Genomic DNA, 24,254 nt, shown 5'->3' with positions numbered 1-24,254 from the left:
TCTCACAGACATTATATACTCAGGAATTTATGAAGTATCTATGAAATTAGTCTATGCCAACCAAATTGATATGTTTAGGGCTTTTGCATACATTAAAAGGCAAAAGAAAGATACATTAAAATCGGGGTGGATTTGATTTAAATCGCTATTGAAATTACTGGTCAGTAAGACTGATTTAAAGGGACAGTCAACACCAAAATTGTTATCTTTTAAAAAGATAGATGATGCCTTTACTACCCATTTCCCAGCTTTGCACAACCATTATTGTTATATTAATATACTTTATAACATTTCAACCTCTAAATGTCTGCCTGTTTCTAAGCCACTACAGACAACCTCTTATCACATGCATTTTAATTAGCTTTTCAAAACAGGAGACTGCTAGTTCATGTGGGCCATATAGATAACATTGAGCTTACGCCCGTGAAGTTGTGAACAACAAAGCACTAATTGGCTAAAATGCAAGTCAATAGATAATAAATAAAAAGTCATGTGATCAGTGGCTGTCAGAAGAGGCATAGATACAAAGTTTAGTCTGGAGGACCGCTTTATCCTGATGAAAAACCAGGAAGGGGTGAACAGAAGACAGAGCTAATAATTCAGAATCTCTTCTAGCGGAAGAAACAACTAGAGGAAAGAGAACCTTCCATGATAAAAATGTTAGGTCCAGAGTATGCATAGTTTGAAAGGAGGGACCTTGCAGAATAGAAATAGCCAGATTTAAATTCTAAGGGGGAGAAATGGGCCTAATAACAGGGTGAAAACATCAAGAAACTTAGCCAGATTCTTATGAAAAGAAACAGATAATGACGAAATCTGACCCTTTAAAGAACTAGCCGATAAATCCATATCCAGTCCATCCTGAAGGAACTGAAGAATTCTGGGGATTATAAGATACTTACAAGAGAAACATCTAGAGGAACACCAAAGAAAGTAAGCTTTCCAAATCTTATGTTAAATTCTCTGTGTGACAGGAATTCTGGTTTGCAGTAGAGTACAGAATCTGAGAAACTTATGTTTTTCAGAACTAGGCATTCAATCTCCATGCCATCAAGCTCAGAGATTTGAGATCTGGATGATACAAGGTTCCGATAGACAGCAGATATTTGGGGTAGAGACTATGGAGGAAGAGCTGACATCTGAATTATGTCTGCATACCAAGTTCTATGGGGCCACACTGGAGGTATGAAAATTACTGAAGTCGATTCCTGTTTGATTCTGGCAATGACTTTTGGAAGAAGAACATACAGAGGAAATAAATAGGCCAGTTGAAAGTTCCAAGGACAGACTAGAGCATCTATCATATGAGCTCCTGGATCTCTTGACCAGAAGTTTGTGGTTCAATTTGGATGCCATTAGATCTATTTCTGGAAGACCACAACTCAGGACTAATTGATCGAACACTTTCTGATGACAAAACCATTCCCCTGGATGGACAGACTGATGACTTAGGTAATCTGCTTTCCAATTGTTCATTCCGGGAATGTGAATGGCCGATGGGGTGCAGTGATACCTCGCTCATACCTAAGGGACTTTGAGTCCCTCCCTGATGATTGATGTACTCCACAGCAGTGACATTGTCTGAATGAAATCTAATATATTTTTCATGTTTGAGATGGGGACAAAATGTAAGGTCACAAAAAAACTCATAGTTCTAAGATGTTGATATGTAACATTGCCATATTCCGTTCACCCTCCGGGTCTCCCATACAGCGCCCCAACCCATCAGACTTGCGTACACACTACACAGTGACTAGGGTCCATATAGGCAGAAGCAAAGAAGCTTAAAGTGTCAAATAGGGACTTTCCCTCCACAATGAGAGAGATTTTATTTGACTAAAAACTGAGCTCTATCTGCTGTTCCAGATGGAAACCATCCTTTAAACCATTGTTGACGGCAAGGACAATTGGAGAGGACAAATATGAAAATGAGCAAAAGGTACCATGTTTGACGCTGTTACCATAAGACCTACTGCTTCATACATTGTGCTAAAAATGGAGAATGAGTAATCTGTAGGGAAAGACAGACAGTCTGTAGTTTGGTTCTGTGAAGTTCTAGGACTAATAAGCACATTTGAACTGAGTCTTTTATCACACCCAGAAAAACCACCCTTGTGGCTGGGGATAATGAAATTTTGGGGACAAATATTACCCATCCATATTCCCAACCCTAACCTCATCCATTCATTTTCTGAACCTCTATCTGCATAAAGCAATTAGCAGTTTTCTTAAAGAGACAGTATAGCTGTTTTGTTATGTGAGGAAATATAGTGGACCCAGGACTAAAACATACTGAGGGCTGCTAAGGGGTAATAAAGCAATGAAAAAAGAGGGATTTTAACTATGAATTTGTGGTGTTAAAACATAGGTAAAGTGCTATGTGTAAAGGCTGAGAACCCTCAACTATGTAGTAGCTATAAAAGGAGAGTATAAGGGATAGTTCATGGGCTGTGTTTAGTGTCTGAGTCACTTACCTGGACTAAAGCACCCCTCCACTGTATCTTACCAGCTTGCTAAGAGCTTTCTCCCTCACAAAATGTTGATACAGTAGAGAGCCCATTCAGTGCAAATAAATATACCGCAGAGGACATTTGTGGATATACCAGCAACCCCTCAGGTGAAGGATAAGGGACAGGATCCACTCGACACTTGAGGGAAATTATGGCTGAGAGATTTACCCGTGACTACTGACATGCCATAACTGAGGTATTGCTTTACTCCTGCTTCACTCAGAATCTTGAAGAAATTATTCTGAAGTCTTCCCTGAGCCAAGATGGAAGAGAGGTACTGGGTCTTAAGTCAGGTCTCAACTCCCAATAAATTATTAGATAGAAAATAATAAAATTTTGCTTGCGGGGCATCTCTCTCAACCTCTCTCCTTGGAGGCCAAGAACAAAACTGGGTGGGGAGAGGAGGTGGGAGCGATTAAAACTCTTGTGGGGGTTATTGACATTCTCCTAGTGGCGGGAAATATATCCCACATATTATGGACACCTATGGACTCTCATCATCTTATGAAAGATGTAATGATTACGTTAATAATAGCAGTTTAAATAGTTTTATGTAACTAAAGGAACATAACCATTACCATAATAATAAAAATTCACATTTTTTTATTTAATTGAAACAAAAACATTATAATTCATTTTTAAAGCTTGCCCCTCCCTCCTCACACTTAGATCCTTGTGCAGATCTATTCCACTCCAAACAATCTTCTATTCAGTGAGCTTCTTGAAACTTACTATGGGTTGATTCTGCAGGAGAGCAATGGCATTAAAGGGACAGTAAAGTCAAAATTAAACTTTCATGACTCAGAAAGAATATGCAATTGTTTGCATTGTTGGAAAGCATACACAGGTGGGCTCAGAAGCAATGCACTAATGTGAGATAACTGCTTGTCACTGTCTCACCCAATGTATTCAGCTAGGCCCTAGTACAGAATTGCCGTCCTTCAACAAAAGATACTAAGAGTAAAATTGATAATTGAAGTACTGTATATAGAAAAATTGTAAAGTTTCTTTAATGATTATGTGCCTTAAAAGGTCTATTTCTCAACTCTGTGGGGTGTATTTAATATTGTGCGGACGGACATGATACAATGTAGCGTATAATGTCTGCCGCACATCGATAAATGCTGACAGCATACGCTGTCGGAATTTATGATTGCCCCAGCAGTTCTTGTGAACTGCTGGTGCAGGTGTCAATTAACCCCATCGTATTCGATCGGGTTGATTTCTGTCTGCCGCCTCAGAGCAGGCGGACAGGTTATGGAGCAGCGGTCTTTAAATACAGAGCTTGATAAATTGACCCCTGCATGTTTATTTTATAACATTTTTGCTGTGAAAAAGGGGCATGTGATTTCTGCATACACAAATTCACAGTTTTGAGAACTACAAAACCAATAATGGGCCAGATTACGAGTGATTTTCTATGATAGGTTTTTTAAGTAGATTTTGTTATTTTGGGGGTGGGGGTTACTTGTATTTTAGAGGAGGGGTTGTAATTGTTTTTTGTAGTAAAATAGCTGAAATCACTTTAGGGACTATTGTAATTCATTTTAGTGTTCGTGTTTTTTTGTTTTTAGTTTAGAGGGGGGGGGGGGGGTTGTTTTAAGGGGGGTTTAGGTGTTAGAGTAGAGTTAGATTGCATTTGGGGTTGTGGCAGTTTAGGTTTAATATTTATTATTTTCAAGTAAATAAGGGGGTTTAGTTTATAGAGGTAGTTTAGGTTAGGTTAGTTTGCATTTGAGGTATGTGTCAGGTTTTTTTCCCTGTTTTGTTTGCCATGTGCTGCTGGCAGCCATTTTACTCACTTCTCTTGCTGACTCTGGTGCATACTGTGTGATGCTGCTCATTTCCTGCACTTCCTTTTATGGCCAGACTGGTGTACATCATCCGTGTGAGACAGGATGCAGTCTCAGAATTGTGATGTCATCACTTATTATATAAAGGGCCTCTGTTCAGTATGCTTTGCCCTTGTGTTGTCTCAGATCTTTTTGTGAGTTCCAGTTCCTGTGTTTTACCTGGCTGTCTGATGTCCCTCCTTGTTCCTGATCCCTGGCTTGTTCTTGACTCTGCTGTTCTCCTTGTTCCTAATTCTGGCTCGTCTGACTACTCGCTTTGGCTCCTGTCTCAGCTCGTCTGACTATTTGCTTTGGCTTCTGACTCGGCTTGTCTGGCTATCAGCTCTGGCTTTGACTCCTGGCTTGTTATTTGACTTGTGGACTTTTTATTATTTTTTGTTATTATTAAAGGTGTGATTATTTTTGCACTTGGCAGTTTAGATCTTATTAGTGTAGCGTTAGTTTGTGATTGTGGGGTATTTCGGTTTAGGGGTATTAGGATTAGTGGTTAGGCATGGCAGTTCTATTGCAAAGGATACTTTTACTATACACCGCTAATATGGGTGGTGATGTTGGGTGTTATTTATAGTCAGCATCGCCGACCAATGGCATGTATAGTAAACACATCTCAGCGATGCGCTATGTCAGGAACTTGGAATATTTTGACAGGCTTGCTCAAAATAGTGGTGGATCTTTTGGAATATTTTGCTGCCTTGTAGGACTTTCAATCATCGGGGCCTAAGTACTTAATGTAATTCACTGTACACACCTAAGTTCCTGTCTGCCTGTCTGGTGGTGGTGTCCTCAACCACAGCACCCCCCAAGTGACGCCACTGCCAGGAACTAGAGGTTGTTAGTGAGTCTAGCCCAGGAATTAGAGATATTGCAGTGGTTGTTAGTGAGTCTAGCCCAGGAACTAGAGAGATTGGAGTGGCTGTTAGTGAATCTTGCCCAGGAACTAGAGAGATTGCAGTGGTTGTTAGTGAGTCTAGCCCAGGAACTAGAGAGATTGGAGAGGCTGTTTGTGAGTCTAGCCCAGGAACTGGAGAGATTGGAGTGGTTGTTAGTGAGTCTAGCCCAGGAACTGGAGGGATTGGAGTGGTTGTTAGTTAGTCTAGCCCAGCAACAAGAGAGATTGAAGTGGTTGTTAGTGAGTCTAGCCCAGGAAAAAAAAAGATTGGAGTGGTTGTTAGTGAGTCTAGCCCAGGAACTAGAGAGATTGGAGTGGTTGTTAGTGAGTCTAGCCCAGGAACATAGAAAGATTGGAGTGGTTGTTAGTGAGTCTAGCCCAGGAAGAAGAGAGATTGGAGTGGTTGTTAGTGAGTCTAGCCCAGGAAATAGAGAAACTGGGGAGGCTGTTAGTGAGTCTAGCCCAGGAAAAAGAGAGATTGGAGTAGTTTTTAGTGAGTCTAGCCCAGGAACTAGAGAAATTTAAGTGGTTGTTAGTCTAGCCCAGGAACTAGAGAGATTGAAGTGATTGTTAGTGAGTCTAACCCAGGAACTAGAGAGATTGGAGTGGTTGTTAGTGAGTCTAGTGCAGGAACTAGAGAGATTGGAGTGGTTGTTAGTGAGTCTAGCCCAGGAAAAAGAGAAACTGGGGAGGCTGTTTGTGAGTCTAGCCCAGGAAAAAGAGAGATTGGAGTAGTTTTTAGTGAGTCTAGCCCAGGAACTAGAAAAATTTAAGTGGTTGTTTGTGAGTCTAGCCCAGGAACTAGAGAGATTGAAGTGATTGTTAGTGAGTCTAACCCAGGAACTAGAGAGATTGGAGTGGTCATTAGTGAGTCTAGCCCAGGAACTAGAGAGATTGGAGTGGTTGTTAGTGAGTCTAGCCCAGGAACTAGAGAGATTGGAGTGGTTGTTAGTGAGTCTAGCCCAGGAACTAGAGAGACTGGAGAGGCTGTTAGTGAATTAAGCCCATGAACTAGCGGTTGTTACAGTAAATGAATTTAGCCCAGACACTAGATAGAATGGAAAGACTGTTAGTGAGTCTGTCTCAGGAACTATAGATACTGGAAAGTCTGTTAGTGAATCTATCTCAGGAACTTGAGATACTGGAAAGTCTGTTAGTGAATCTAGCCCAGGAACTAGAGACACTGGAAAGGTTATTAGGGAATCTAGCCCAGGAACTAGAGGCTGTTAGGGAATCTAGCACCAAAAACTAAAGAGAGGGGGCAGACTGTTAGTGAATCTAGCCCAGGAACAAGAGGCTGTTAGTGAAACTAGCCAAGGAACTGGAGAGGTTGTTAGTGAATCTAGCCAAGGAAATAGAGAGATTGGATAGGTTGTTAGTGAATGTAGCCCAGGAACTAGAGATTATTTCTACAGAGACATGAGTTACAGAGTCACAAGAAAAGAGCAAGAGATCTCTTATCAGACATTAAAGAGTTAACCCCCTCCCTACACCCACATCTTTGCATGAATTCTATTACTGCTATACTGCTAGCTTCTGCTTCTCAGATACTCCTTGTCTGAGTTCATCCAATTTATTTCAAATAACAGTCTTATTACAATGTAGACTCATGTTTTGTGTTGTGACTTAACTGCAGCATCGCTGGAGAGAGAGATCTCCCATTAATACAAATTAGCACAGGCCATGGATTGGGCTTTAGGTCCTCAAAGGGGATTTGCTCAATTACAGAATAAATATTCCTTTTCTTGTTTTCATTCTCTTGCATAATATAGAAGCTGATGCAGTAAATTCCTGCACAGAGCCAACGAACAGCAGAATATTAATCTATCAATGAGGCGCGAGGTGAAGCGAACCATTCATTATAAAGATATGCAGTCATGATGGAAAAGAGAGATAGAGAAATGTATAAGATTAAAAGGAACCATTGTCAGACATACATTGTAGTTATTATTCAAACATTTATATTTTACTCTGGTGACCTCTTATAATTGCAGGCACCAGTCCTATTAAACATATGTTAACCATCTCACTAGTAACTGTATGAATATTCCTATATAGTTGATCCCCTATGGAAACACTGACTATGATGATGTATACAGCTGCAGCCTAAGAAACCCTGTTTTCTGAGCCATTGTGATTCTCACTTCTTCCCATAGTTCTGTTCCAAAAGGTCTTAAATGAGCTTGTTGTAAAGGTCCTCAGCAAAAAATATTGAAAGCCACTGACATTCTGTTTTATCCTGAAATTAGATTTACACCAGTGAAGTGTTGTCTCATACCAAGGACCCCAATGTGAGAGGTGTCCCCACTTATATTAACTAAAATAAGGTTTGGTGGTGAGAGATAGTCAGTGAGAGAGAGATAGTCAGTGATAGTCAGTGAAAGCAAGATATACAGTAGTCAGTGAGCGTTAGAGGCCCCGATGTTCAAAACATTGTCAAACCAATGAGAAATTGCCTATTTGGGTTCACCAGGCTAGAAGACCGTCGGTTTGTCAATATATTCTAAAAAAGTGGGCTATGTGTCTCCCATAGGATGTAAAGGGGGTCACATAGCCACTTTGACAAGTGGCTATGTGTCTCCCATAGGATGTAAAGGGGGTCACAACATCAGCAAAAGTCCACCGACATTGCCACTTAGCTGTGATATAGGCGGCGGAGGGGGGGTGGGAGACCGTCTTTAAAGTGTGTTTAAACAAAATAAACTGTGTGTTCATAAAAATAAAACTTTTTTTGTGTAGTAACACTTCAAATTATGCATCTGTTAATTCAGTTTCACTGTACACTAGATTTGTCACACTGGGAAATATCACCACTGAAAAGCAGACGAGACTGATATGTCTGAAAAGGGATAGCTAAGATGGAGGACAGTGCTTTTAATATTAGAAACCCACAGGTGATGTTTCCCAATTAAAATACAGGTTACTCCAACGGAACGCCCTTGAAACTCCCACAGAACACCTATTTATACACACATCATGTCTGCGATTGACTTTGTTAATAAAGACAAAGGGGCCTATTTCTGATGGGGCGAGCAGTTGTGATCCGATATTGCGTATCATGTTCGCTGCACATCGATAAATGCTGACAGCATACGCTCTCGGCATTTATCATTGCACCAGCAGTTCTTGTGAACTGCTGGTGCAATGCCGCCCCCTGCAGATTCGCGGCCATTCGGCCGCTAGCAGGGGGTGTCAATCAACCCGATCGTATTCGATCGGGTTTATTTCTCTCCGTCGCCTCAGAGCAGGCGGACAAGTTACGGAGCTTGATAAATATGCCCCATTGAAACAAAAAAAGATTTTATAGTTTAATGTTAGAATATGCATGTAAACTATAAATGTGATTGTACTAATCTCCTATTGTGTCCTTAGACATGTATTTCACCTATTTAAGATTGAGACTGTGCGTTCTCAATATTCATATTTACATTATATTGAGAACACATTTGTAATATTCATATATCATTGATATGTTTAATTCACTATTGCATTGTACGAATAGGGTTTGAATTTCTGTTGATGTAAATTGTATTGTCATACAGTACTGTGTAAAGGGATCATTTACATTACACCTTCAATGTAGGTGGTGATACTGCTTTCAATATATTGCTGGTATCAGAGAAGCACCCACTGAAATGTATGGTAAAACGCCTCTCAGTGATGCTGCCTTTAAACAGTGCTGTCAACCCTATGGAATATTTCTCTACATTGTGACGGATCCTGTTTGAATATCTTGTGGCACTCTCGATCATTGGGCCAGATAAAGAGGTGTTGAGAAAGAGATATCATTGAAAGCGAGACAGTTGGTCAAAGGGAGATTGTCTGTAAGAGAGAGGTGTCCAGAGGAAGACTGTCAGCGAGAGCTGTGCATAGAGAGATCGGTGAAAGAGGGGGTCAGAGAGAGAGATAGCCCATAAGAGTGAAAGAGGAGGTCAAATAGAGATAGTCTGTAAGAGAGAGAGGTGAAAAGATAGAGATAGCCCATGAGTGGTAGAGGTGGTCAGATAGAGATTGCCCATGAGAGCGAGAGAGGTGGTCAGATAGAGATATTCCATAAGAAAGAGAGGTAGTCAGATAGCGTTAGTCCGTAAGAGAGACAGGTAGTCAGATAGAGATACTCCGTAAGAGAAAGAGGTAGTCAGATAGAGATAGTTCGTAAGAGAGAGAGGTAGTCAGATAGAGATAGTCTATAAGAAAGAGAGGTAGTGAGATAGAGATAATCCATAAGAGAGAGAGGTAGTCAGAGATAGTCCATAAGAGACAGAGGTAGTCAAAAAGAGATAGTCTGTAAGAAAGAGAGGTAGTCAGATAGAGTTAGTCTGTAAGAAAGAGAGGTAGTCAGATAGAGTTAGTCTGTAAGAAAGAGATGTAGTGAGATAGAGATAGTCCGTAAGAAAGAGAGGTAGTCAGATAGAGATAATCCATAAGAGAGAGAGGTAGTCAGATAGAGTTAGTCCGTAAGAGAGAGAGGTAGTCAGATAGAGATAGTCTGTAAGAGAGAGAAGTGGTCAGATAGGTTAGTCCGTAAGAGAGAGCTTAGTCAGATAGACTGTAAGACCCCGATATTCAAAACATTGACAGACTGATGGGAAACTGCCTGTTTGGGTTTGCCAGTTTTGAAGTCCACCAGTCTGTCATTATATTCTAATAAAGTGGGCTGAACCTTGCTGTGCCGATGAGTGGTGCTATGTCTCAAATATGAAAAACAGGGATTGCAGCTTCAGCAAAAGTCTCCCCACATCGGCACTTGTCTGCAATATCAGGAGAGGGGGAGGGCTGTATTTGAAATGTTCCTACACAACACAGACAGTGTGACTGCTGAAATAAAAAGAGAGTTCTGTGTAGTAACACTTAAAATAATGCCTTTGTAACCTTATTCTAACTGTACCTAGACTACATGCTTTACACCAGAAAGTCTCGCCACTGAAAAGATGGCGAGATAAATATTTGTAGAGAACAGCCTGATGAAATGGTGTGTGTGCCAAGAAATGCGTTGCTGTATATTTTATGCATGTTTTATTAAAGCTTTTTTAAATGTTACCCTCACTCTGTATGAGCCTTGCTGCTTAGGGATATCGCACGTTAGGTATAATGAGTTGGTATTCCTGATTACCATCTGAAGTCTGTGGTGTGGCACATCCCCCCCTCTCTGAGCCTAATGTTGGGTACAAGATCCTGCTTGTGGCTAGTGACGTAGTGATTGACGCCGCCTGGAGGAATATCGGAGCTCCAGTTACAAGAGCTAGTCTGCGGAGCTGCTCCGAAGTCTTGGTCTGCCCAGCTCGCACTATATGTGCCTTCTCAATTATGAGTTTTGTGTTACAGTGCAGTACAGCTATACCGCTGTAAAAAATTGGCCATTGCGCGTGGATATTACGAGTCATGGCGGTATAGTTAAACCGCAAGCATTTTAGCCTGTAATGCAACGTTCATTCCGCACTCAAAAAATTACGTTTCAGTGCAGGATTTTCCATAGTGCCGTATTACAGGTTGTGTGCTGTTACAGCCTATACTAACACGATCCATTTCGCCATCTGAGACCAGTAGTTATGAATTTTGCGAAACGAAAATGTTTCACAAAACTCATAATTTAAATGTTACAAAGTACTCTAACACCCATAAACTACCTATTAACCCTTAAACCGCCAAATACTATATTACACCTATTAACCCCTAATCTGCTGCCCACTCACATCACGACTATTAAATAAACCTATTAACCCCTAATCCGCCGCCCACCCACATTGTCAAAATTAAATAAATCTAGTAACCCCTAATCCGCCGCTCACCAACATCACAGACACTAAATAAACCTATTAACCCCTAAACCGCCAGCCCCCCCACATCGTAACATAAACTAAACCTATTAACCCCTAAACTTCCGGCCCCCAACATCGCAAAACACTAAATTAAACTATTAACCCCTAAACCTAACATCCCCCCTAACTTTAAATTAAAAGTTACAATATAACTATCTTAAAATAAATAAAATCTTACCGCTCATTTTATTGCGTTCTTTACACACCCTGTTTAGCACAAAACTCGTAATCTAGGTGAATGTGAGGGAAGTAGTAACCTCTTTAAAGGGATAATACTCTCTTTCTCTACGTGATCTATATAGCCAGAGAATTGTGTATTTTTGACGTGTTCACTTTGTATCTGTAAAAACTACCAAATACATTAATTTTATTCAGAAAAGAGGTGATATGTTATGAGGGCTGTTCTAAAAAAAATATATCATATCAACAGCATAGAGTGCCAAGTAAAGGGGAACCCCCTTCAAATCAATACCAGGTCAAATCTGCCTACAATTCACTTTTAGGGGTTTTAGAGCCAAATTAAAAAGTAATGGCGACAAGGCGGAACCCGGCCTCCTGCCTTTTTGAATCAATATGCCTGGTTAAAACATGCCATTAAATAAAATTTGTGCAGTAGGAGCCAAGTATATATAAGAATATATTCAGACCCCTCAAAATTAAGTCGGCTCAATGGGGCCAAATTATCATTATGCGAGCGGACATGATCCGATATTGCGGATCATGTCCGCTGCACATCGATAAATGCAGACAGCATGCACTCTCTGCATTTATCATTTCACCAGCAGTTCATACCTCCCCCTGCAGATTTGCGGCCAATCTAGCAGGGGTTGTCAATCAACCCGATCGTATTCAAATGAGTTGATTTCTGTTGATTTCTGAGTTCAATCCTATTGACTGATCCAATCAGCCAATAGGATTGAGCTTGCATTCTATTGGCTGATTGGAACAGCCAACAGAATGCAGCCTCAATCCTATTGGCTGATTGCATCAGCCAATAGGATTTTTCCTACCTTAATTCCGATTGGCTGATAGAATTCTATCAGCCAATCGGAAATCAAGGGGCGATGACATCATTTAAAGGAATATCCATTCGTCGGGTAGTCGTCAGCCTGGAAGGATGGTCCGCGTCGGCTGGTTTGAAGATGGACCCGCTCCGCTCCGGATGGATGAAGATAGAAGATGCCGCCTGGATGAAGACTTCTGGCCGTCTGGAGGACCTCTTCTGCCTGGATAGGATGAAGACTTTGAACCGTCTGGAGGACCACTTCTGCCCGGTTGGGTGAAGACGTCTCAAGGTAGGGTGATCTTCAAGGGGGTAGTGTTAGGTTTTATTAAGGGGGGATTGGGTGGGTTTTAGAATAGGGTTGGGTGTGTGGGTGGTGGGTTTTACTGTTGGGGGAGTATTGTATTTTTTTACAGGTAAAAGAGCTGATTACTTTGGGGCAATGCCCCGCAAAACGCCCTTTTAAGGGCTATTTGTAATTTAGTATAGGGTAGAGATTTTTATTATTTTGGGGGCTTATTATTTTATTAGGGGGATTATATTAGGTGTAATTAGTTTAAAATTCTTGTAATTATTTTATTATTTTCTGTAATTTATTGTTGTTTTTTGTACTTTAGTTAATTTTATTAAATTTTATTTAATTGTAATTAATTTATTTTAATTTAGGGAATTTATTTAATTATAGTGTAGTGTTAGGTGTAATTGTAACTTAGGTTAGGTTTTATTTTACAGGTAAATTTGTATTTAGTTTAGCTAGGTAGTTATTAAATAGTTAATAACTATTTAATAACTATTGTACCTAGTTAAAATAAATACAAAGTTGCCTGTAAAATAAAAATAAATCCTAAGATTGCTACAATGTAACTATTAGTTATATTGTAGCTATCTTAGGGTTTATTTTATCGGTAAGTATTTAGTTTTAAATAGGTATAATTTATTTCATGATAGGAATATTTATTTATATTAATTTAAATTATATTTAAGTTAGGGGGTGTTAGGGTTAGACTTAGGTTTAGGGGTTAATAAATTTAATATAGTGGTGGCGACGTTGGGGGCGGGAGATTAGGGGTTAATAAATTTAATGTAGGTGGCGGCGGTGTAGGGGGGTCAGATTAGGGGTTAATAAATTTAATGTAGGTGGTGGCGGCGTAGGGGGGGAATTAGGGGTTAATAAATTTAATGTAGGTGGCGGCGGTGTAGGGGGGTCAGATTAGGGGTTAATAAATTTAATGTAGGTGGCGGCGGGGTCCGTGAGTGGCGGTTTAGGGGTTAAACATTTAATTTAGTTGCGGCGGGGTCCGGGAGCGGCGGTTTAGGGGTTAATAAGTATAATGTAGATGGCGGAGGTGTAGGGGGTCCAGATTATGGGTTAATATGTATAATGTAGGTGGCAGTGGGCTCAGGGAGCGGCTGTTTAGGGGTTAAACACTTTATTAGAGTTGCGGTGGGCTCCAGGAGAGGCGGTTTAGGGGTTAATAACTTTATTTAGGTGCGGTGGGCTCCGGGTGGTATAGGGGGTAAAACAGTATAGTATAGTGTGGGTGCTTAGTGACAGGGTACCAAGAAAGCTGCGAATAAGCCGAAGAGCAGCGAGATCGATGACTGTTAGTTAACAACAGTCCGCTGCTCATCGCTCCGTATTTGGTGCGCAGCTTTTTGACAGCTTTCTTGATAATTTTGGAGAACGTATTCAGGTCCGCGGCAGTGATGTTAGGCGAGCTTAGGTGAGCGTATTGGTGCCGGCGAATGCAGGAAAGTCAACGGCTTGATAAGTAGAGGCCTAAGGCTTTCTGACAGGGACCTAATGGGAGCTCCAGGACCAGACCCTCCGGTCTCTGCAAACACTGAGAATAACTTCTTCAGCTCTCCTGCTGCTCCCTGCACATGCTGCTGCAGCCACAGGGGCCATGTCCAAATTAAAGGAACTCCCACCTGGAAGACTCAGATGTGGGAGTTCCTATAAAAGTTAATGCTTTAAAAAAACAAAAAATGGGAAGTGCTAATGAGGCAAGAGTGTAAGGAATGAATATTTATGTTATTAATAAAGTTGCAATACACATTATAAAAGGTTGCAGCCACAAAACATTACAAATCACAATATATAAAATAACAAAAAATAAAAACTGCACATATTAGTTATGACTAAAATGCAAATTGATGCAATACAAGTCCCAAAAGTACGAGTCCCAAAAGAATGTTCAAATAGTATCACCTCGGATACCAAACTCTGGAGGATCCTAAATTGGTAAAATAAGTTAGTGTAGTGAAATCCAAGATGTGAACTCCTGGGCTTACCTGGAATGACTTCTTACTGGACCTTTGATATGGTCTTAAACCGACATCCCAGTTGTGGAGACAAGTAAACAAATCCTAATGCTCTTTTTGGATCAACTTCACGCAGTCATTGTGTAGATCGCAATTTATATATATCTACACTTTATATACATATACAGACACGCATACACACACTGTGTAGAAATAAAGAGAATTAAAAAAAAGAAGACTATGCAGTTACATAATGCTATAGCACATTCAATGAAAGTGGTGTCAAAAGATTATTTACATACATTAGTAAAATAAGGAAAACACTCAAGCAGTCATCATAGAGTTGTGGAGCGTAGGTGAGAGGGCAGACTTACATCTCATCTGGCAGTGTACATGCTATGGGTAGGTGAGAGGGCAGACTTACATCTCATCTGGCAGTGTACAGGCTATGGGCAGGTGAGAGGGCAGACTTAAATCTCATCTGCCAGTGTACAGGCTATGGGTAGGTGAGAGGGCAGACTTACATCTCATCTGGCAGTGTACATGCTATGGGTAGGTGAGAGGGCAGACTTACATCTCATCTGACAGTATACAGGCTATGGGTAGGTGAGAGGGCAGACTTACATCTCATCTGGCAGTGTACAGGCTATGGGTAGGTGAGAGGGTAGACTTACATCTCATCTGGCAGTGTACAGGCTATGGGTAGGTGAGAGGGCAGACTTACATCTCATCTGGCAGTGTACAGGCTATGGGTAGGTGAGAGGGCAGACTTACATCTCATCTGACAGTGTACATGCTATGGGTAGGTGAGAGGGCAGACTTACATCTCATCTGACAGTGTACATGCTATGGGTAGGTGAGAGGGCAGACTTACATCTCATCTGACAGTGTACAGGCTATGGGATAGGTGAGAGGGCAGACTTACATCTCATCTGGCAGTGTGCAGGCTATGGGTAGGTGAAAGGGCAGACTTACATCTCATCTGGCAATGTACAGGCTATGGGTAGGTGAGAGGGCAGACTTACATCTCATCTGGCATTGTACAGGCTATGGGTTGGTGAGAGGGCAGACTTACATCTCATCTGGCAGTGTACAGGCTATGGGTAGGAGAGAGGGCAGACTTACATCTCATCTGGCAATGTACAGGCTATGGGTAGGTGAGAGGGCAGACTTACATCTCATCTGGCAGTGTACAGGCTATGGGTTGGTGAGAGGGCAGACTTACATCTTGTTACGGTACCAACAGGATACCAAGGTTAATACCAGATGACAATGTCCTGCATAGGGAATCAGCAATTCACAACCCAGCCAGTTTTCAGGTTTAAACAGAATGATATTTATTAAAGGCTAGATGCCTAGTATTTATACAGGTTTTGACCCCCCCAGATGGGGGTTGAAAGAATGTTGTACATTAGATAAAAGGGAGAAGCGCCCTTTTGACATGATACAATAGAATTATATTACATTAAACACTTCAACCACAAGACACTCTTGGCTCTTCTTATCACTTAGGCGTTTTCTCTCTGGAGGTGATCAAACAATAGAATGCTTAGCACTAATTAGGTTATAGCTGGAGCCAGCAACTTGTGTTTAGAAAATTAGTTTCTTAGCTAAACACAATTAACTCCTTCAGTCCTGACAGAAGGGTCTGTCACATAGCTCCCCCCTTGTGGAACACTCCGGCAGACCCGGCTTGACCCTTTTGCGGGTCAACCTGGGGATGACCGGACTAGGAGGTGGTAGGCATGTCAGTTTGCCAGGATAATCCATCTGTATTCCCGTTATGAGAGAGAATTCCTGTCCATACAAACAAGGGTTCAACTTCCTCAGTGCCCAGACTAGGGCTAAACAGTCCTTCAATATCTCATCAGCTTCCTTACGAGTTTTTTGTAACCTGCTCTTTATAGGTATCCACAATCCCTTCATACTGACATAGGGTGCCCTTGAGTTGCTGCACCTCACTATGAGCCAGTGTCAGCTTCTCCTCAAGTGTCGCTAAGTTTGTCTTTAATGTTTCATGTCCCACTCTCAAGCTGGTGTTTTCTGCAGTCTGTCGGTGCAGCTTGTCTAGCAGAGATTCACGTTCTAAACGTGCTTTTTCCTCTGCACTCCTCTTCTCTCCTGCTAGCACTGTTACATGATTATTTAACGTGACCATTTCATCCTCTACGTGGCTCTTCTCCTTCATCAGCGCATTGTAACGTGACTCCCACATATCAACAGCGGATAGAGATTTACTGAGCTCAGCGTCCTGGGGCTTAGCAGCAGGTGGGTCAGTCTCTGCTGCACGGATCTGGGCACGGGTAGTCACAGGGTTAACATCCGCGGGACCCATAGCAGCGTAGGCAGAAACAAGGGGGGCCAAGGTATTTCCAAGGAGAACATCAGCTGGTAAATCCTTCATGACCCCCACATTCACAGGTCTAGCGCCCACTCCCCAATCCAAATGTACCCTGGCAACAGGTAGGCGGAACACAGTGCCCCCTGCTACCCTCACAGCCACAGTGTCTCCAGTGTGCTGTTTCTCAGACACCAAGTTCTTTCGAAGCAAGGTCATGGTAGCACCAGTATCCCGTAAACTACTGACCTCCTTCCCATTCACTTTAACCAGTTGCCGGTTATTCTGGTGGGCAGCTAGCACAAGGTCTGCCTCATGTAGGATGCCCCAGCATTCTTGCGCCTCTACGTAGCGGGCCGCAGGCTGAGGATTACGTGGGATTCCGCTGGCAGGTCTTCTCCAGGACTGTGCTTGGTTCGCTGCATTTAGGGGACACTCTGGTCTTTTGTGCCCTAGTTGCTTACATCCAAAGCACCGAATCGGTTGTGAGTAGCCCCGCGAATTGAACCGAGTTCTCTGAGGGTAGTTCGTGGCCAGAGGCCGTGTGGTATAGCGGTGCGCCGGGGGTTGGTAACTGGCAGCTGCTTGGGTGACTGGGGGTCTGTACTCCACTCTAGCAGGGGGCTTAGTGGTAGCAGTGTCCAGTTTGCGGGCATCCGTATACTCATCTGCCAAGCGAGCCGCTTCATGCAGGGTGGAGGGTTTACGGTCCCGAACCCACTCTCGAACTCCTGCGGGTAACTTGTCGAAGCAATGTTCCAACAGGAATAGCTGCAGCACCTCTTCCCCAGATACGGCTTGGCACCCCGCTATCCAGTGAGCTGCTGTGCGGTGCACCTTACATGCCCACTCAAGGTAGGAATCACCAGCTAATTTAACAGTGTCTCTGAACCGCCTCCGGTATGCCTCCGGTGTAACCGCATACCTGGAGAGCAGAGCCTCTTTTACAGTATTATAATCCCTGACTTCCTCATCTGGAATGGCCCGAAAAGCCTCACTGGCCCGGCCGGATAATTTTCCGGATAATATCATGACCCAGTCCTCTGCGGGTACCTTGTGTAGTGCACATTGCCTCTCAAAATCCGCAAGGTACCCATCAATCTCTCCTTCTTTTTCCAGGAAGTTTTTAAAAGCTGCAAAATTTACTTTTCCCTTTTCCACTGGGTTTGCTGTGACTTGGGCTGCTGCAGCGCCGCTTTGGCGAAGTAGGTTGGCCTCCACAGCTGCTATGACCCGGTCGATAATTTCCGCAGATGGGTTGGGGCCATAATGTGCCAGTCTTATTTTAACCGCCCGATCAAAGCTTGCTTCTTCAGGGGTTCTGTCTGATATGCTGGGCCCATTGGTTCCTTCTGTCCCTGGTACTCTTTCCATCTTAGTCAGTATTGTAATAATCCCCCTCTTCCTGAGGTTACTGGCTTGTGTAGTTGCTCTTCTGGGCGATAAGGTTCATTCCGTCGCTTGCCACCAATTGTTACGGTACCAACAGGATACCAAGGTTAATACCAGATGACAATGTCCTGCATAGGGAATCAGCAATTCACAACCCAGCCAGTTTTCAGGTTTAAACAGAATGATATTTATTAAAGGCTAGATGCCTAGTATTTATACAGGTTTTGACCCCCCCAGATGGGGGTTGAAAGAATGTTGTACATTAGATAAAAGGGAGAAGCGCCCTTTTGACATGATACAATAGAATTATATTACATTAAACACTTCAACCACAAGACACTCTTGGCTCTTCTTATCACTTAGGCGTTTTCTCTCTGGAGGTGATCAAACAATAGAATGCTTAGCACTAATTAGGTTATAGCTGGAGCCAGCAACTTGTGTTTAGAAAATTAGTTTCTTAGCTAAACACAATTAACTCCTTCAGTCCTGACAGAAGGGTCTGTCACACATCTCATCTGGCAGTGTACAGGCTATGGGTAGGAGAGAGGGCAGGCTTACATCTCATCTGACAGTGTACAGGCTATGGGTAGGTGAGAGGGCAGACTTACATCTCATCTGGCAGTGTACAGGCTATGGGTAGGTGAGAGGGCAAACTTACATATCATTTGGCAGTGTACAGGCTATGGGTAGGTGAGAGGGCAGACTTACATCTCATCTGACAGTGTACATGCTATGGGTAGGTGAGAGGGCAGACTTACATCTCATCTGGCAGTGTACAGGCTATGGGTAGGTGAGAGGTCAGACTTACATCTCATCTGGCAGTGTACAAGCTATGGGTAGGTGAGTGGGCAGACTTACATCTCATCTGGCAGTGTACAGGCTATGGGTAGGTGAGAGGGCAGACTTTAATCTCATCTGGCAGTGTACATGCTATGGGTAGGTGAGAGGGCAGACTTACATATTATCTGGCAATATACAGGCTATGGATAGGTGAGAGGGCAGACTTACATCTCATCTGGCAGTGTACAGGCTATGTGTAGGTGAGAGGGCAGACTTACATCTCATCTGGAAGTGTACCGTCTATGGGATAGGTGAGAGGGCAGACTTACATTTCATCTGGCAGTGTACAGGCTATGGGTAGGTGAGAGGGCAGACTTAAATCTCATCTGGCAGTGTACAGGCTATGGGTAGGTGAGAGGGCAGACTTACATCTCTTCTGGCAGTGTACATGCTATGGGTAGGTGAGAGGGCAGACTTACATCTCATCTGGTAGTGTAGAGGCTATGAGTAGGTGAGAGGGCAGACTTACATCTCATCTGGCAGTGTGCAGGCTATGGGTAGGTGAGAGGGCAGACTAACATCTCATCTGGCAGTGTACAGGCTATGGGTAGGTGAGAGGGCAGACTTACATCTCATCTGGCAGTGTACAGGCTATGGGTAGGTGGGTGGGCAGATTTACATATCATCTGGCAGTGTACAGGCTATGGGTAGGTGAAAGTGCAGACTTACATATCATCTGGCAGTATACTGGCTATGGGATAGGTGAGAGGGCAGACTTACATCTCATCTGGCAGTGTACAGGCTATGGGATAGGTGAGAGGGCAGACTTACATCTCATCTGGCAGTGTACATGCTATGAGTAGGTGAGAGGGCAGACTTAAATGTCATCTGGCAGTGTACAGGCTATGAGTAGGTGAGAGGGCAGACTTACATCTCATCTGGCAGTGTACAGGCTATGAGTAGGTGAGAGGGCAGACTTACATCTCATCTGGCAGTGTATAGGCTATGAGTAGGTGAGAGGGCAGACTTACATCTCACCTGGCAGTGTACATGCTATGGGTAGGTGAGAGGGCAGACTTACATCTCATCTGGCACTGTACAGGCTATGAGTAGGTGAGAGGGCAGACTTACATCTCATCTGGCTGTGTACAGGCTATGGGTAGGTGAGAGGGCAGACTTACATCTCTTCTGGCTGTGAAGAGAGAAGGTCTGCAAAAAAAACAGTGACACTTCAGTAACTATTCTCTACAGCTGTAAGATGCTCCCACAACAACCCCGGGACTGTAGCACATCTCTGAAAGAGGAAGGGGCACAATCTCAAGTTTCACTTAGTTAACCCCACACTGTGGAAGACTAGACAGTATATGGTTTCTGTTTTTCTTAAAGGGTAAAAGGGTCATGGACGTGCTTCAGGGAAGCAGATAAAACCAAATGATCCCATCTCACTGACTGTCAGGGTACTTAGCCTGGCCGCTTGCCACGACAAATGCGGGGTCCCCTGGGTCTGTCTCGGTGTCCTACATGCAGAGACGCAGAGACCAGTCTGATCAATAGCTGTGGCTGCAGCTCTCTAAATGCGTGCGGCCGCACGCTGACTAGATTTAAAGGGCCAGACTCTGATTGTTAGGACTCCCAATTGGAAGGCACAGGTGTGGGAGTCCCTATATAAGTGTCAGGGTGCCAGGAATCAGACTGAGACGAGAAGTGCAAAAAAATAATAAAAAGTCCACAAGTTAAATAACAAGCCAGGAATCAAAACCAGAGTTGGTAGTCAGACGAGCCGAGTCAGGAGCCAAAGTGAGTAATCAGACGAGACGAGTCAGGAGCAAAGAGAACAGCAGAGCCAGGAACAAGACAGGGATCAGGAACCAGGAGGGACGTCAGGCAGCCAGGTAATACACTGGAACTCACAAACAGGTCTGAGACAACGCAAGGGCAAAGCATACTGAACAGAGGCCCTTTAAATAATAATGATATCACAATTCTGAGACTGCATCCTGTCTCACACGGATGATGTACCCCAGTCTGGCCATAAAAGGGCATGCAGGAAATGAGCAGCATACACTATGCACCAGAGTCAGCAAGAGAGTTGAGTAAAATGGCTGCGAGCAGCACATGACAAACAAAGCAGGGAAAAAACCCTGACAGTACACTCCCCTCAATGACCCCTCCCCCACGGGAGGACAAAAGGCTTATTGGGGAAATGGGTATGGAAGGCACGAAGGAGGCCAGGAGCATGAACATCAGAGGAGGGAAACCAGGAACGCTCCTCCAGACCGTAGCCCCTCCAACTAAATATTGCATGCGGCCCCTGGACAATAATGCTGCTGACCTCATATTCTTCATGGTTGTCAACAAAGATAGGACGGGGACATGGCAACATAGTGGTAAACTGATTACAAACCAATAGTTTCAAGAGGGAGACATGAAAAACATTGGAGATGTGCATTGCAGGAGGAAGGTCAAGAGCGTAGGCCACAGGATTAACCCGTCTAAGTATTCGAAAAGGACCAACATAACGGGGAGACAGTTTATTGGAAGGCACACGAAGATTCAAGTTGCGGCAGGACAGCCAAACCCTCTCACCAACCTGGTAGGAAGGCGCGGATAAATGCCCACGATCAGCCTGGAACTTTTGGTGCTGCATAGAACGATGAAGGCAATCCTGAATCTGCACCCTTGTGGAACTGAGTTGCCGGAGATGCTCCTCCAAAGCCAGAATACCCTGAGACATGAATGAATCAGGCAACAAGGATGGTTGAAACCCATAATTTGCCATGAACGGGGATAACTTGGAGAAAGCATTAATAGCACTATTATGAGCAAACTCTGCCCAAGGTAACAGTTCAGACCAATTATTGTGGTGATCTGAGACATAGCAACAGAGGAACTGTTCCAGAGCTTGATTAGACCGTTCCGCAGCCCCATTGGATTGAGGGTGATATGCCGAGGAGAAGGAAAGCTGGATCCCCATTTGAGCACAAAAGGAACGCCAAAATCTGGAGACAAACTGGCTACCCCAGTCCGACACTATCTCCTTGGGTAACCCATGTAAACGGAAGACCTCCCGGGCAAAAATTGAAGCAAGCTCCTGAGCGGTAGGCAAGTTCTTCAAGGGAATGCAATGTGACATTTTAGAAAAACGGTCAACCACCATAAGGATAACAGTATTGCCATTGGAAACAGGGAGCTTGACAAATAAGTCCTTGGAAAGATGTGTCCAAGGACGCACACCATTAGCAATAGGTTGAAGAAGACCCACAGAAAGACGTTGAGGAGTCTTATTCTGTGCACAAACTGAGCAGGAGGCAACATACACAGCAAAATCAGAACGAAGACCTGGCCACCAGAATTGTCGAGTGACAGACCAAATCATTTGGTTCTTGCCTGGGTGACCTGCGGCTTTAGGATAGTGGTAAGTGTGCAAAAGTTTAGTTTGAAGATTCTCAGGAACAAAACACTTACCACTAGGTTTCTCAGGAGGTGCATTGGTTTGTGCAGCCAGGATCTCCTCCCCTAAGGGAGAAGTCAAATTAGTACGCATGGTAGCCAAAATATGGTCTGGAGGTATAACAGGAGTAGGTAAAGACTCCTCCTTGGACAGAGGCGAAAATTGTCGAGAGAGGGCATCAGCCCTAACATTCTTACTACCAGGCAGGTAGAAGACCACATAATTAAACCGAGGCAAAAATAGCACCCATCTGGCCTGTCGGGGCAGCAAACGTTTTGCTTCAGATAGATAATTTAAATTCTTGTGGTCAGTAAGACTGAGCACTGGTACACTAGTACCCTCAGGAAGATGCCTCCATTCCTTGAGTGCCAAAATTATGGCCAGTAATTCCCTGTCTCCAATTTCATAATTGCACTCCGCTGGAGACAATTTCTTAGAGAAAAAAATGCACGGATGCAAGGAACCGTCATGCATAGGACGTTGAGACAAGAGGGCACCTACTCCAGTCTCAGACGCATCGACCTCAAGAATAAAAGGCAGGACAGGGTTAGGATAGCCAGAACTAGAGCAGTAGCAAAGGCAGTCTTAAGACTATCAAAGGCCTTAATGGCAGTAGGTGACCAATAGAGTGGATTATTCTCTTTACGGGTCATGTCTGTGATAGGTTTAACCAAGGAAGAAACGTTTTTAATATACTTTCTATAGTAATTGGCAAACCCCAAAAAACGTTGAATAGACTGAAGATCAACTGGGCGAGGCCACTGCAGAACTGCAGACAACTTGTCAGGATCCATGGAGAACCCTGCAACAGAGATAACATAACCTAGGAAGGTTACTTGAGTCTGATGGAACTCATATTTCTTGAGTTTACAAAACAGGCCATTCTCACGTAGTCTCTGAAGAACCCGTGTAACATCAGAACGATGAGCCTCAAGTGTGGGTGAGTGCATGAGGATGTCATCTAAGTACACCACAACACACTGTTGCAACATATCTTGTAGGACATCATTAATAAATTCCTGGAAAACAGCAGGAGCATTACATAGGCCAACGGGCATTACAAGATACTCATAATGCCTGCTCCTGGTGTTAATTGCTGTTTTCCATTCGTGGCCCTCCTTAATCCTAATGAGATTGTACGCTCCTCTCAAATCAAGTTTAGAAAAGACCGTAGCTTCCTTGAGGCGGTCAAAGAGTTCCGTAATGAGCGGAATAGGGTAAGCATTCTTAATGGTAAGACAATTAAGACCCCTATAATTGATGCAAGGTCTTAATTCGCCACCCTTTTTCTTCACAAAGAAGAAGCCAGCCCCTGCAGGAGAGCAGGATTTGCGAATGATCCCCTACGACAGAGCATCGGTCACATACTCCTCCATAGCACAATTCTCCGAAACAGACAGAGGATAAACCCAGCCCCGAGGAGGAATGGCTCCGGGTTGCAGGTCTATGGCACAATCGTAAGACCGGTGAGGAGGCAACGTACTGGCACACACTTTGTCAAAAATGTCTAGGAACTCTCGGTACTCCTCTGGCTATTGAGACACCGAAGAAGTGCACAAGACTTTAACTGGTTTCCGAAGACAAGTGGAAACACATTGCGGAGACCACGATAAAATTTCGGACCTGTGCCAGTCGAGACTGGGATTGTTCTTTTGGAGCTATGTATAACCTAGAACAACTGGAAAATGCAGAGAATTTATCACCTGGAACTGGAGTGTTTCATAATAGAGAGCCCCAACAGCCATGAATAACGGAGCGGTTTTGTGAGTAACGAGTGTGGGCTGAAGGGGCCTGCCATCAGTAGCCTCAATAGCAAGCGGAACAGACTAAGGTAAAACAGGAATGGAGTGCTTTGATACAAAAGCACTGTCAATAAAATAGCCCACAGCACCAGAGTCAACAAGAGCCTTGATGACTATGGAGGAGTCCACCCAGGAAAGGACAACCATTACCA

This window comes from Bombina bombina, chromosome 7 (assembly GCF_027579735.1).
Source record: "Bombina bombina isolate aBomBom1 chromosome 7, aBomBom1.pri, whole genome shotgun sequence".
Taxonomy (NCBI): domain Eukaryota; kingdom Metazoa; phylum Chordata; class Amphibia; order Anura; family Bombinatoridae; genus Bombina; species Bombina bombina.
This window is presented reverse-complemented; position numbering follows the sequence as displayed.